The sequence below is a fragment of the Triticum urartu genome, chromosome 3 (assembly GCF_003073215.2).
Source record: "Triticum urartu cultivar G1812 chromosome 3, Tu2.1, whole genome shotgun sequence".
In the NCBI taxonomy this organism is placed as follows: Eukaryota; Viridiplantae; Streptophyta; class Magnoliopsida; order Poales; family Poaceae; genus Triticum; species Triticum urartu.
Genome location: NC_053024.1, coordinates 360,568,894 through 360,581,252, shown reverse-complemented (window position 1 = coordinate 360,581,252; position 12,359 = coordinate 360,568,894).

Genomic DNA, 12,359 nt, shown 5'->3' with positions numbered 1-12,359 from the left:
ATCGAGCTCTACTTTTGCTTCGTTGTGAATCTGGGCAGATCGTCAACTTGTTTGCGATTTTGCCGATGTTGTTGTAGTTGATCCGTGCATGCTATGCCATTGTTCTTGCCATGTCTAGCTTTTATTTTGTGCCTTCTTGATGGATGTATGCTTTTCTTGCCATGACTTGCACCGTGGTGAGTGCATCGAGCTCGTAAACATGCCTTCGTGAGTTATGTTTCAGCATGTCCCAGTTTTCACTGTCTGAAAACGGATTATGTTTTTGCTATGTTCATGTGCTTGTTAGTATATTTTGTGATCTATTTTGGCTCAAGGTCACTAAGGGACTTTTGTTAAGGTTGTTGAGTAGCTCCATGCCATGTCTTTCTTTGTCATGTTCAGGTCCTGTAGCATGTTGTTTCGTTGCTCCGAAGAGGGCTATATGATCTGAAATTCCAGACAAGTGTTAATTTCACTAAGTCTGAGATCTGTTATCCATTTGCGTTTTTGCCATGCTTGTTTGAACCTGTTAATGGATGAATTGGCCGTAGCTCAGTGCTAGACTTTTGTTAAGAATCTTGTGTGCATCCCTGCCATGTATTTTGTTGTCATGTTTGGGTGCTGTAGCATGTTTATTTCATTGCATTTAGATGCCTACTTGCTGTAAATCGCAGACCGTTGTCATTTTTGAAACGCTTGCCATTTCCAAACCGTAAGTCCGATTCCGGCGTTCTTTATATCGTTTCAAGCGATTTCATCTCATCTTTCCAGTGGCACCCTTGGAATTCCAAGTTGAGGCCGGGTTCATGCATTTCCTGTCATATCTTGCATTTTGCATCCCGCATCGCATCCCGCATAGCATATCATCATTGCATCATATCGCTTGATCCTTGCACGTGGTTGATTGTATCCTTGTTGCTTGTTTGTCTTGTTTGGGTAGAGCCGGGAGATGAGTTCGCTAACGAGGAGCCCGTTGAGTTTGCTTTTCAGGATCCAGTCAACTCCGACAGCTGTGCAGGCAAGATGATCATACCCTCGAAATCACTACTATCTTTGCTATGCTAGTTTTGCTCGCTCTTTTGCTATGCCATTGCTACGATGCCTACCACTTGCTTGTAAGCCTCCCAAATTGCCATGTCAAACCTCTAACCCACCTTTGTCCTAGCAAACCGTTGATTGGCTATGTTACCGCTTTGCTCAGCCCCTCTTATAGTGTTGCTAGTTACAGGTGAAGATTGGAGGCCGTTCCTTGTTGGAACATTTATTTACTTGTTGGGATATCATTATATTGCTATGTTATCTTAATGCATCTATATACTTGGTAAAGGGTGGAAGGCTCGGCCTCTCGCCTAGTGTTTTGTTCCACTCTTGCCGCCCTAGTTTCCGTCATATCGGTGTTATGTTCCCGGATTTTTTGCGTTCCTTACGTGGTTGGGTTATAATGGGAACCCCTTGATAGTTCGCCTTGATTAAAGCTTTTCCAGCCATGCCCAACATTGGTTTTACCATTCGCCACCTAGCCTTTTATTTCCCTTGGGTTCTGCAGACTCAAGGGTCATCTTATTTTAACCCCCCCGGGCCAGTGCTCCTCTGAGTGTTGGTCCACCTGTCAACTACCGGTGGCCACCAGGGGCAACTCTGGGCTGGCCTACCCGTACCTAGGACAATCTGAGTGTGCCCTGAGAAAGAGATATGTGCAGCTCCTATCGGGATTTGTCGGCACATTCGGGCGGTGTTGCTGGTCTTGTTTTAACCTGTCGAAGTGTCTTGAGTTACTGAGATACCGAGTCTGATCGGAACGTCTTGGGAGGAGGTCTATTCCTTCGTTGACCGTGAGAGCTTGTCATGGGCTAAGTTGGGACTCCCTGCAGGGATTGAACTTTCGAAAGCCATGCCCGCGGTTATGGGCAGATGGGAATTTGTTAATGTCCGGTTGTAGATAACTTGAACCTTAATTAATTAAAATGTATCAACCGAGTGTGTTACCGTGATGGCCTCTTCTCGGCGGAGTCTGGGAAGTGGACACGGTGTTGGAGTAATGTTTGCGCAGGTTGCTCTCTAGTTTCTCGCTCGTGCTTTGCCTCCTCTTCTCGCTCTCTTTTGCGAATAAGTTAGCCACCATACTTGCTAGTCGCTTGCTGCAGCTCCACTCATATTTTACCTTGCCTTACCTATAAGCTCAAATAGTCTTGATCACGAGGGTGCGAGATTGCTGAGTCCCTGTGGCTCACATATTACTATTACACCAGATGCATGGCCTGATGATTCCGCTCCAGGAGACGCGTGTGAGCTCAAGTGGGAGTTCGACGAAGACTCTCAACGATACTACGTTTCCTTTCCCGATGATCAGTAGTGGTGCCCAGTTGGGGGTGATTGGGACCGTGTCGCATGTTGGGTTCTCTTTTATTTTGGCGCCGTAGTCGGGCCATGAGTGTTTGGTTGATGTAATGTTATTTATGTACTTGATTGACGTGGCGAGTGTAAGCCAACTATGTTATCTCCCCTTTATTATTCATATTACATGGGATGTTGTGAAGATTGCCTAACTTGCGACATATGCCTTCAATGCGATTATGTCTCTAAGTCGTGCCTCGACACGTGGGAGCTATAGTCGCATCGAGGGTGTTACAAGTTGGTAATCAGAGCCTTCCCCGACCTTAGGAGCCCCATTGCTTGATCATTTTTAGCGGCCGAGTTGTGTCTAGAAAAATGTTTTGAGTCTTTAGGAATTATATATCGGAGAGATTAGGAATTCTTTTTACTTCCCAGTCTCCTCATCGCTCTGGTAAGGCATCCTGACGTAGAGTTTTGACTCTTCTCTTCTCAAATTTCACTAAAAAAATTTAGGATCACGTGGGTATCTTGGAATCGTTCTGATGGTTTTATGATGAGAACATTGACTTGGTGCCTCCTGTCAGGGGTTTAGTGGAAGTGTCCCGGGGAGTTGAGCTCTGAGGTGTTGTCATCATAATTTTATCGTTGCAGTTCTGGAATACCTGAGTCTAGTACGCCGACATCGAAAATCTCTTTTATGCAGTTCGTTGGTGAGATAACCTCGACGCCACCCAGTACTGGGGCGGGAGTTCGGGAGTATCGCCATAACTTGTATAACGGATGATTTTCGAAGGTTGAGGTAGATGGTTTCCGAAGTTTTCTTGGTTATGTGTTGAAGGATGGATACAGCTGGATGTAGGATTTGCTAGTTTGGGTGAGATATTATGCTTCCCCTGTATCCCCAACACCTGATTGCATAACTGGAAAGGTTCGGGAGTTTCATAGGTGGGAATTCTAGTAGCTCTAGTTTTTCTTCCACGAATATTGGTTTGAGATTGGGATTTCTTACCGATTATTCATTCTTGACCCGTACCTTGTTGATTTATTTCTCTACCTTAATTCTACGTGGCTTCTCAATTTATGGATATGTGACCATTTCAAGAGGAATGCATTCGTTCATTTTGTTCGGATGTGAAGACTATATGTTGCAATTTTCATTCCGTTGGATTCAGCTTCAATATTATCTGTCTATGTGCTAATGGTGGTCAACCTCTTCAGGATGGCTCCTCCAACGCACACGACTCCGAATCCTGATCCGCCACCACCTCCACCTCCTCCAGAGGCATGGCAAGCTGTGATGGCCGCAACCAATGCAAATACACAGCTGATCATGCAAATTCTTCAAGAGCGCAATCAAGGCAGTCAAGGGAATCAAGGCAGCAATCAGAGTCACTTTGCTACACTCAACCAGTTCCTTGCTAATGGGCCAAAGACTTTCAGCAATTGTGTTGAGGCAACCGATGCTGACGATTGGCTTGTGGATCTGTGTAAGCATTTCGAGTGTAGTAACGTCAGGCCTGAGGACTTTGTTAAGTTCGCTTCCTTCCAACTCAAAGATCAAGCTGCAGAATGGTTCCAGCAGTACAAGGACTCCAGAGGTGGACGTGTTATCACTTGGGATGATTTCCGTCGAGATTTCCGTGCTCATCATATTCCGCAGAGCGTGGTTGAAAGCAAGCGTGAGGAATTCCGCAATCTGAAGCAAGGCTCTTTGTCTGTCTATGACTACAACAAGTTGTTCTAGAAGCTCGCCCGCTTTGCCAAGCAGGACGTCCCTGATGAGAAGAGCATGATATATCAGTTCAGGGGTGGTCTCAGAGAAGAAATTCAGCTCGCTCTTGTCCTCTTTGAGCCCTTGAGGTACAATGAGTTCTACAACATGGCACTGAAGCAAGAGGCTGCTCAGTTGAGGTGTGATGCTTCCAAGAAGCGAGTCAGAGATGTTACTCCTTCTTCCTCTACTCAAGTGGCCAAGCAGCAGAAGTTTTGGCTTCCTCCTCCTCCGTTCCGTCAGCCGTATCAGCAGAAGAGCAAAGGTGGCAGTGGTTCTTCCCACCCACCCAACCCTGGCTTTCAGAACAAGACTTCGTCTCAACCTACAAGATTGAGTGATTTGTATCACCGTCCGCTTTCAGAGGTCACGTGCAACAAGTGCCAACAGAAGGGTCACTATGCCAACAAGTGTCTCAACCAGAGGCGTCTTCCTCCTCCTCCTCCTGTCAGATCGGCAAGTATAGCTTTGGTCAAGCATAACCCCAAGCACGCCAAGGTCAACTTGATGAATGCAGCTCAGGCAGAGGACTCGTCAGATGTGATCATGGGTAACCTTCCTGTTAATGATATTCCAGCTAAAGTTCTTTTTGACACTGGTGCATCGCATTGCTTCATCTCGAGACCGTTTACAAATAGGCATGATTTGGTTTCGCAAGTTTTGCCTAGACCTTTAGCAGTTGTCTCTCCCGGTAAGCGCATGCAGGCTAACTCCATCGTTCCGGATGTTTCTATCACTTTGGGTGACTACAAGTTCTTGGCTTCTCCAACGGTTCTCGGTGACTCGGATATTGATCTTATTCTCGGAATGGATTGGCTTTCTAAGCAGAAGGCTCAGCTTGATTGTGCAGCAAGGAAGATTCAATTGACTCATTCGTCTGAGGATGTAATTGTCTTTGCTGCTCATGATGATACCATTCGTCTGTTTTCTCTCAATGAGAAGGGTGAATTGGATGCCATCTCGCAAATTCCAGTCGTTTGCGAATATCAAGACGTATTTCCAGAAGAGCTCCCAGGAATGCCTCCGCACCGGCCAGTTGAATTCGTTATTGATCTTGAGCCTGGCACGGAACCTGTGTGCAAGCATCCTTACAAGCTCAGACCTGAAGAGTTGAAGGAGTTGAAGAAGCAACTCGATATGCAAGAGAAAATGGGTCTCATCCGGCCTAGTTCTTCTCCGTGGGGTTGTGGTGTTCTTTTTGTGAAGAAGAAGGATGGAACGGACCGAATTTGTGTTGATTACCGTCCAGTGAACAAGAAGACCATCAAGAACAAATATCCACTTCCCAACATCAATGAGCTGTTTGAACAACTCAAAGGTGCCCAAGTATTCTCCAAGCTTGATCTCCGTATGGGTTATCACCAGATTCGCATTCGTGAAGAAGATATTCCCAAGACAGCATTCAGAACAAGCTTTGGTTCATATGAATACACTGTCATGTCTTTTGGCCTTGCCAACGCTCCTCCGACGTTCTCTCGCATGATGAACTTCATCTTCAATGCCTACACCAATGACTTCGTTTTGGTCTATCTCGACGACATTCTAGTTTTCTCCAAGAACAAGGAAGATCATGCCAAGCACTTGCGTTTGGTTCTTGATAAGCTCAGGGAACATCAGTTCTACGCCAAGTTCTCCAAGTGTGAATTCTGGCTCGATGAGGTTCTTTATCTTGGTCATATCATCTCTGCCAAGGGCATTGCCGTGAATCCTGAGAAGGTGTCTGCAATTGTGAATTGGGAACCTCCTCAGAACGTGAAGAAACTCCGCAGTTTTCTCGGTCTCGCAAGCTATTGCCGAAGATTCGTTGAAAACTTTTCCAAGATTGTGAAGCCTCTCTCTAATCTTCTCTAGAAGCATGTCAAGTACGTTTGGTCTCCGGAGTGTGATATTGCTTTCAACACTTTGAAAGAGAAATTGATCACTGCTCCAGTTCTGACTCCGCCTGATGAATCCAAGCCGTACGAGGTCTTTTGTGATGCCTCTCTCCAAGGTCTTGGCGCAGTATTGATGTAAGAGAAGAAAGTTGTTGCTTATACATCTCGCCAGTTGAAGCCTAATGAGAAGAACTACCCCACTCATGATCTCGAGTTGGCGGCAGTTGTGCATGCTCTTTTGACTTGGAGACATCTTCTATTGGGAAGAAAAGTGGATATTTTCACTGATCACAAGAGTCTCAAGTACATCTTCACTCAGCCTAATCTCAACCTCAGGCAAACTCGTTGGGTCGAAATGATTCAAGAGTATAATCCGAGTATCGAGTATACTCCAAGCAAGGCCAATGTGATTGCTGACGCTTTGAGCAGGAAGGATTACTGCAACAGTCTGATTCTTAAGCCTTATCAACCCGAGCTTTGTGAAGCTTTTCGCAAACTTAATCTGCAAGTTGTTCCTCAAGGATTCCTCGCCAACCTTCAAGTCTCTCCTACCTTAGAAGACCAGATTCGCCAAGCTCAGCTTCTTGATGCTATGGTGAAAAAGGTGAAGATTGGGATTGCCAAGAGTCAGTCCAAGTACAAGTGCTACCGCCTTGATGACAAGGACACTCTTTTCTTCGAGGATCGTATTGTTGTGCCCAAAGGTGAACTTCGTAAGGTGATCATGAACGAGTCTCACAATTCTCTCCTCTCCATCCATCCTGGGAGCACGAAGATGTATCAGGACCTTAAGCAAGCTTATTGGTGGACTCGAATGAAGCGCGAGATCGCTCAATTCGTGAATGAATGTGATGTCTGCAGAAGAGTGAAGGCAGAACACCAAAGGCCAGCAGGTCTCCTCCAACCTCTTGCCATTCCAGAATGGAAGTTTGACCACATTGAAATGGACTTCGTGACTGGGTTTCCAAAGTCCAAGCGTGGCAATGATGCTATATTCGTTGTCATCGACAAACTCACCAAAGTGGCTCACTTTCTGCCTATCAAAGAGTCGATCACTGCAGCTCAATTGGCAGAAATCTATACCTCTCGTATTGTCCCTCTGCACGGTATTCCTCAAGTGATCTCTTCAGACCGTGGCAACATCTTTACCTCGAAGTTTTGGGATTCTTTTCAGAAGGCCATGGGCACCAACATCCGCTTCAGCACAGCTTTCCATCCTCAAACAAGCGGTCAAGTCGAGCGTGTCAACCAGATTCTTGAAGATATGCTCAGGGCTTGTGTGATCTCCTTCGGCATGAAGTGGGAGGATTGTCTTCCTTATGCTGAATTCTCCTACAACAACAGTTTTCAAGCAAGTTTGGGCAAGGCCCCTTTTGAAATTCTATTATGGCAGGAAGTGCCGTACCCCTCTCAACTGGTCTGAAACCGGTGAACGTCAGCTTTTGGGTAATGACTTAATCACAGAAGCAGAAGAAATGTGCAAAGTCATTCGAGATAACCTCAAAGCAGCCCAATCCTGTCAGAAGAGCTACTATGATAGTAAGCACCGTGATTTGGCTTTCGAGATCGGAGATCATGTTTACCTCCGTGTCTCTCCTATGAAAGGTACTCGTCGCTTCGGTATCAAAGGGAAGCTTGCCCCTAAATACGTGGGACCTTTCAAGATTGTCAGCAAGAGAGGAGACCTCGCCTATCAACTCGAGCTTACTTCAAACTTTGCAAATGTTCATGACGTGTTCCACGTCTCTCATCTTCGAAAGTGCTTCAAGACTCCTGACCGCACCGTCAACTTCGAGGACATTGAGCTCCAAGAAGATCTTTCCTATCGTGAGCACCCAGTTGCTATTCTTGAAGAGACTGAACGCAAGACTCGCAACAAGTCGAACAAATTTCTCAAAGTCAAGTGGTCACACCATTCCGACCGTGAAGCTACCTGGGAACGCGAGGATCACCTCCGTTTTGAGTACCCGGCGTTCTTTCAGTCCTAGATCTCGGGACGAGATCCTTTCGTAGTGGTGGAGTGTTGTAACACCCCGGATATAACTTTCCCTATTTGTACTCCAACTCTTGCCGTTTCTGGAGTTAAGTTATATTTTTTCCTCGGGTTCGGGTTTTGTCTCCGTGTGTTGTTGTCGTTGTCATGCATCTCATGCCATGTCATCATGTGCATTGCATTTGCATACGTGTTCGTCTCATGCATTCGAGCATTTTCCCCGTTGTCCGTTTTGCATTCCGGCGCTTCGTTCTCCTCCGGTGGTCATTTCTAGCTTTCTTTCGTGTGTGGGGATTAAACATTTCCGGATTGGACCAAGACTTGCCAAGTGGCCTTGGTTTACTACCGGTAGACCGCCTGTCAAGTTTCGTACCATTTGGACTTCGTTTGGTACTCCAACGATTAACCGAGGGACCGAAAAGGCCTCGTGAGTGTTGCAGCCCAACACCCCTCCAATTTGGCCCAAAACCCACCAAACTCTGCTCCATGTCCTAGAGCGTTCGATCACGATCGCGTGGCCGAAAACCGCACCTCATTTGGACTCTCCTAGCTCCCTCTATGCCTATAAATATCACCCCCTCCGAAATTCACGGGTCTCCCCTCCCCCTAAACCCTAGATCCATCCACGCGCCGCCGCCGGACGTGTCCGGACGAGGCCGGACAGCGTCCGCCCAGCCCCGCCGCTGCCACGTGGCCACGCGCCACTCGCCCGCCGCCGCGCGGCCTGGGGAGCCCGGGGCCGGCCCCCGAGGCCCATCGCGCTGCCGTCGCCGCCTCCATGCGCCGCGCCGCCCGCCGCCTCCACGCGCCGCCGCCGCCCTTTGCCTCACCCGCCGCGCGTGCCGGCCGCTGCCGCCCCGCCCGCCGTGCCTCGCCGCCCCTGCCGCGGGAGCCCGCCGCTGAGGAGCGCCGCGCCCGCGCCGCGCCGGCCCCGCTCCTCCCCATCTCCGGCAAGCCCCGGCCGGCCCTCCCTCCTACTCCGGCGAGAAGCTCCGGCGAGCTCAAGATCCGGCCTCTGTTCGCGTGCCCGCCGAAGAACCCTAGATCTGGTTGTTTTTTTTCTCTAAGTCCTTAAAATTTTCAGTCCATATGCTCCTGTTCGAGGCCCCGTAACTTTGCATCCGTAACTCCGATTCATGAATATAGCATATCAAAATGTTCATCTCAGAGAGCACATCATTTAATTCTAGTGCATCATTTTCATTTGAGCTCATCTTGATGCCCGAAATGCTGTTAGAAGAGGGCAACTTGAGTTAATTGTCAGATCTGCTACTCCGTTTAGCACTTTTGTCATTTTTGCCATGATTATTGTGTGCATGCTATGACCGTGAGTTCTACATATGTTTTGTTAAGGGTTTTGTCATCTTTCCATAGGTGCAACCCATGTATTTTTAGGATGTGTGTGGTGTCTTGTGCAAGCTTGCAAAGTGGTGCACTTGCTAATTCTGTTTTCAGGGACTTAGTGATTTCACTAAGTCCTGGGATTGTTTAGTTCACGATGCCATATGTTCGTGTTGTTTCCTAGTGATCCGTGCCTCTTTTGAGGATGATCAGTAAGGGAGTTTTGTTAATATTGTAGTGCTCTATCCATCCATGTCTTTGTTTGCAATTATGGAGCACCCTAGCTTGATTCAATCGAGCTCTACTTTTGCTTCGTTGCGAATCTGGGCAGATCATCAACTTGTTTGCGATTTTGCCGATGTTGTTGTAGTTGATCCATGCATGCTATGCCATTGTTCTTGCCATGTCTAGCTTTTATTTTGTGCCTTCTTGATGGATGTATGCTTGTCTTGCCATGACTTGCACCGTGGTGAGTGCATCGAGCTTGTAAACATGCCTTCGTGAGTTATGTTTCAGCATGTCCCAGTTTTCACTGTCTGAAAACGGATTATGTTTTTGCTATGTTCATGTGCTTGTTAGTATATTTTGTGATCTATTTTGGCTCAAGGTCACTAAGGGACTTTTGTTAAGGTTGTTGAGTAGCTCCATGCCATGTCTTTCTTTGTCATGTTCAGGTCCTGTAGCATGTTGTTTCGTTGCTCCGAAGAGGGCTATATGATCTGAAATTCCAGACAAGTGTTAATTTCACTAAGTCTGAGATCTGTTATCCATTTGCGTTTTTGCCATGCTTGTTTGAACCTGTTAATGGATGAATTGGCCGTAGCTCAGTGCTAGACTTTTGTTAAGAATCTTGTGTGCATCCCTGCCATGTATTTTGTTGTCATGTTTGGGTGCTGTAGCATGTTTATTTCATTGCATTTAGATGCCTACTTGCTGTAAATCGCAGACCGTTGTCATTTTTGAAACGCTTGCCATTTCCAAACCGTAAGTCCGATTCCGGCGTTCTTTATATCGTTTCAAGCGATTTCATCTCATCTTTCCAGTGGCACCCTTGGAATTCCAAGTTGAGGCCGGGTTCATGCATTTCCTGTCATATCTTGCATTTTGCATCCCGCATCGCATCCCGCATAGCATATCATCATTGCATCATATCGCTTGATCCTTGCACGTGGTTGATTGTATCCTTGTTGCTTGTTTGTCTTGTTTGGGTAGAGCCGGGAGATGAGTTCGCTAACGAGGAGCCCGTTGAGTTTGCTTTTCAGGATCCAGTCAACTCCGACAGCTGTGCAGGCAAGATGATCATACCCTCGAAATCACTACTATCTTTGCTATGCTAGTTTTGCTCGCTCTTTTGCTATGCCATTGCTACGATGCCTACCACTTGCTTGTAAGCCTCCCAAATTGCCATGTCAAACCTCTAACCCACCTTTGTCCTAGCAAACCGTTGATTGGCTATGTTACCGCTTTGCTCAGCCCCTCTTATAGTGTTGCTAGTTACAGGTGAAGATTGGAGGCCGTTCCTTGTTGGAACATTTATTTACTTGTTGGGATATCATTATATTGCTATGTTATCTTAATGCATCTATATACTTGGTAAAGGGTGGAAGGCTCGGCCTCTCGCCTAGTGTTTTGTTCCACTCTTGCCGCCCTAGTTTCCGTCATATCGGTGTTATGTTCCCGGATTTTTTGCGTTCCTTACGTGGTTGGGTTATAATGGGAACCCCTTGATAGTTCGCCTTGATTAAAGCTTTTCCAGCCATGCCCAACATTGGTTTTACCATTCGCCACCTAGCCTTTTATTTCCCTTGGGTTCTGCAGACTCAAGGGTCATCTTATTTTAACCCCCCCGGGCCAGTGCTCCTCTGAGTGTTGGTCCACCTGTCAACTACCGGTGGCCACCAGGGGCAACTCTGGGCTGGCCTACCCGTACCTAGGACAATCTGAGTGTGCCCTGAGAAAGAGATATGTGCAGCTCCTATCGGGATTTGTCGGCACATTCGGGCGGTGTTGCTGGTCTTGTTTTAACCTGTCGAAGTGTCTTGAGTTACTGAGATACTGAGTCTGATCGGAACGTCTTGGGAGGAGGTCTATTCCTTCGTTGACCGTGAGAGCTTGTCATGGGCTAAGTTGGGACTCCCTGCAGGGATTGAACTTTCGAAAGCCATGCCCGCGGTTATGGGCAGATGGGAATTTGTTAATGTCCGGTTGTAGATAACTTGAACCTTAATTAATTAAAATGTATCAACCGAGTGTGTTACCGTGATGGCCTCTTCTCGGCGGAGTCTGGGAAGTGGACACGGTGTTGGAGTAATGTTTGCGCAGGTTGCTCTCTAGTTTCTCGCTCGTGCTTTGCCTCCTCTTCTCGCTCTCTTTTGCGAATAAGTTAGCCACCATACTTGCTAGTCGCTTGCTGCAGCTCCACTCATATTTTACCTTGCCTTACCTATAAGCTCAAATAGTCTTGATCACGAGGGTGCGAGATTGCTGAGTCCCTGTGGCTCACATATTACTATTACACCAGATGCATGGCCTAATGATTCCGCTCCAGGAGACGCGTGTGAGCTCAAGTGGGAGTTCGACGAAGACTCTCAACGATACTACGTTTCCTTTCCCGATGATCAGTAGTGGTGCCCAGTTGGGGGTGATTGGGACCGTGTCGCATGTTGGGTTCTCTTTTATTTTGGCGCCGTAGTCGGGCCATGAGTGTTTGGTTGATGTAATGTTATTTATGTACTTGATTGACGTGGCGAGTGTAAGCCAACTATGTTATCTCCCCTTTATTATTCATATTACATGGGATGTTGTGAAGATTGCCTAACTTGCGACATATGCCTTCAATGCGATTATGTCTCTAAGTCGTGCCTCGACACGTGGGAGCTATAGTCGCATCGAGGGTGTTACAAAAATAAAGCCTCTTCTTTTGAGGTAGAATTCCCAAAATTCCTTCTAAAATTTCATAGGCAGCATTGGCATCAAGCTCAATGAAATTTCCTTTAGCGGCAAAATCTAGAAGTTGTCTATGATGCAAAGCCAATCCTATGTAAAAACTACGAAGAAAAACCTTAGC